The sequence below is a fragment of the Gavialis gangeticus genome, unplaced genomic scaffold, assembly GCF_001723915.1.
Source record: "Gavialis gangeticus isolate Ggan-Ray unplaced genomic scaffold, GavGan_comp1, whole genome shotgun sequence".
NCBI classification, from domain to species: domain Eukaryota; kingdom Metazoa; phylum Chordata; order Crocodylia; family Gavialidae; genus Gavialis; species Gavialis gangeticus.
The window spans coordinates 57594780-57598168 of NW_017729031.1; the positions used below are offsets into that span (position 1 = coordinate 57594780).

General features: G+C 42.2%; 1 protein-coding gene across 1 annotated transcript in view; it reads right to left on the reverse strand.

The window, feature by feature from the left end:
• ATF2 (activating transcription factor 2) overlaps positions 1–3389 on the reverse strand; it is a 98028-nt gene that overhangs the window by 70467 nt on the left and 24172 nt on the right. The window lies entirely within an intron of this gene.

Below are 3389 nucleotides of genomic sequence, written 5' to 3' on the forward strand. Positions count from 1 at the left end.
AATGACTAAAACAAGATACTTACCAGACACATGGGTCAGTTTTCTTACCCTTCTGGTGTGCGTTATTTTTAATAAAACATGTTATGAGCAAACTTTTCAAAACAGAAGAATGCTAATTCTCATCTTGACAGACAAACCATTTACTCAGCCTGGGTGTTATTAACAGATATAAAACTCAATCCTATGACTGGGCCAGCATTGGACTATAAATTACTGGTGTGGGGGGAGGGGGTTTAGAGAAGAGTTACCTTCTAATTCCTCTCGGCCCCCTTTCAAATAGACTTTAATAAGTACCAGGCTAGTCTGGAGGCACAAGAGGTTGCATATATAAAAAAAATCATATTAAAAATGGTATTTACATTAATAATGGTAATATTTGGAAGGTGGCATTCACTTGCAGTTTTGGTAATTGGGAAGACTTTTTCATTCCAAAACCCAGGGACAAGGTTGTAAAGGGAGATATGACATGTGGTTAAAAAGTCTCCCACGCCTCCGAGGCATACTCCTTTCCCTCTTTTGTTCAGGTCAGTCAGAAGGGGTACTGATGCTCCACCTGCTGGAGACAAACAACTGAGGTTTGTGAACTGGTTAGCCCCTTATAGCAGTGGTTTTCAACCTTTTTTTATTTGTGGACCCCTAAAAAATTTTGAATGGAGGTGTGGACCCCTTTGAATTGTAAGTGTGGGTATTCACATACTGTTGATTGATCATAGTCATCTTTTGCAGACCCCTTGGACATAGTCTGTGGACCCCCAGGGGTCCACTTGCCTTATAGTATACATAGAAGGGGGCTACCATCAAAAGTCTAAGTTCTATCTATCTCTACCTGTTGACTACAAAGATTTTTTCCCAAATTCCTGGACTAGTACAGCAGATCAGATTAAGAAAAAAGGGGCCCTATTTTCAAAGTGTTGAGAGGTCCTCTTGTATGAATACCCACAATTAAAAACAAGGAAAGACGGTGTTTACAGGGTCACAGTTTGTTTTTGCATCCTGCCATGCCACATATTCACGGCAGGACATATGCTTTTTAGGAACGTACAACTGCAGAGTGGGAGAGCCCTGAATCAGAGAACTAGTCTCCCAGTCCAGGACTCCCTTTGCACCTGGACCTTTAAAGACTCAATGAGCAGCTAGCACTAGGGAACCTGGGAATGTCAGGCCTTATGGCACACCTTTCAAGGGACATGGGGTGGCCATATTCCAGACCAAGAGCTGCCACCTGACAGACCTCCCCCCCCAATCAGGTGATCAGTGGGACCATGTAGAGGGCAGCAGGTCTGAGACACAATCACCCTCTGTCCCTTGAAAGGCACACCAAGAGATTTAAAGTTGCATGATGCATTTAAAGCCACATGGCTTTAAATGTCCTGGTATGCAGAGTGCACCAAGTGCCTTTCAAGCAGCAGGGGGTGGCTGTGTCTTGGGGCAGGTAAACCAGGCTGGGGGCAGGTCGCTGTTCTGAGACACAGCCACATCCTGCCTCTTGAAAGACATACCATACAGTCTAGCCATGGGAGGCAGCAGGGGATGGCCACAGGTGTACATACGGCTGGGCTGCATATAGGCACAAGAAACACCTTCCCAATCTCAGGATCTTGCCCCTGTATGATCATGCCATACGTTCAAATTAAAGCGTGATACAAACCAACCAAAGATGTTCTACATTAAATAACTTGCACATGTGGTGTGCTGATATTTATGGTCCAATTAACATGCTAACGCATCATTAATATAATGTATGCCAGGGGGCATAGTGACTACTGCACTTGTTATTAAGAGATGTGTTATTTGTACTAAAGTTATAATAATCATAGGAAGTACGGTGAAGATAGTATGCCAAACCTTACTGATTTAAAGGGTGTGTGCACAGTGAAATTAAACTCACAGAAGACTTATTGACATTCTGGCACCTAGTCTATGAAAACATTCCATACTAATTTTTTATATTTTGGTTAACGTGCATACTTCATTTAGTTCACTTAGCACTTATTAGTTTTTTATATAATATCAGTATAAGAAAGTAATGTTATAAAAGATTTCAGTGATAGTTATGTGACAGTGTGTGAATATCACATAAGTACTGGATTAGGGTAAGGAAGGCAGATGAAGAACTCTTCCATTACTTGACTTCCAATGACTTATGTGACAGGTACTCATTATTTTTAATTGTACCACTGCAAACAGCATTATAGGGGTGTACCGATAAAGATTTTATTGGCCAATACTGATGGCCAATTACTAACGAGCCATATCGGCCGATACCAATACAATAGCTGATATGCAGCCTGGCAACTTGGAGAACAGCATCCAGCCAGTAAGTCTGTGGGGAGGAAGGGGAGAGTGAAAGGGGAGGGGTGTGGGGGTGCAGAGCAAGAGTGATATCCGCAGATCAAAAGAGTGAAATCCAATCTGGCCTCCCCGACGCTCCTTCCCTCCCCACCACAAACTTACTGGCCGGCAGATCCATCAGAAAGAATCTGACACAGCTCCAGGCCCCGAGCCCACAGTAGGCAGTCTGCCCTCTCTCCATGCACAAATCCAGGGGGCACATGACCCCCATGCCTCCTCTGGGGATTCACACAGCAACAGGAGCCGCACCTGCTCCATTCCCTCCCTCAATTCACCCCCCACACCCCTTCCCTCCCGCACACTCCTCCCCCCTCCCACAGACTTACTGGCCAGACACTGCTCCCCAAGCTGCCAGGCTGTATTCCTCGCTGCATGCGTGCTGCAGCTGTGCACATGCATGTTGCATTTATCTGTGACAATATTAACAACACCAGCCAAAAAAAAGCTGATGGCTGATAATGTCAATTTTCCTTTTATCAGTGCCGATATGATATGGATCAATATATCAGTGCACCTCTACAGCATTTATATTTTTAACTGTCTAACCATGAATACAGTTTGCGTGTCTCTCCTAATAAAATAGCACCTTACAAACAAGGAAAGTTGAAGAGAGGGACTGGAATCTTTGTGTAATTAAGTAAGTCTTTTCCACCGCTGGAAAAGCTTCTGATTATATTCCTGGAGTAGTTACATGTACATTATCCCTAAATAACTTAAATATTTTCAATGATCCACTAGTAATTGTTTGGGTCTTTACAAGTCACAGACATACAGGGAAGTTTGGAAGGCATTTTTTTTTTTTTTGAAAAAAAGAGTAATAAACAATAAAATAGAACAAGAAAATATGACTCTGACAAAGAAAATGCTAAGAATTCTGACATGAAAGCCTGAAGACACATATAGTTTGGAAGTAGTTTAGATTTAAACAAAAACTAAGCTACATTTACCTGCTTTCTAAAAATCTATTTACATTAAACTACTACTGATTAATTTCCCTGAGGCAACTGAAATATGTAAAAGACATTTTAGAAAAAAAA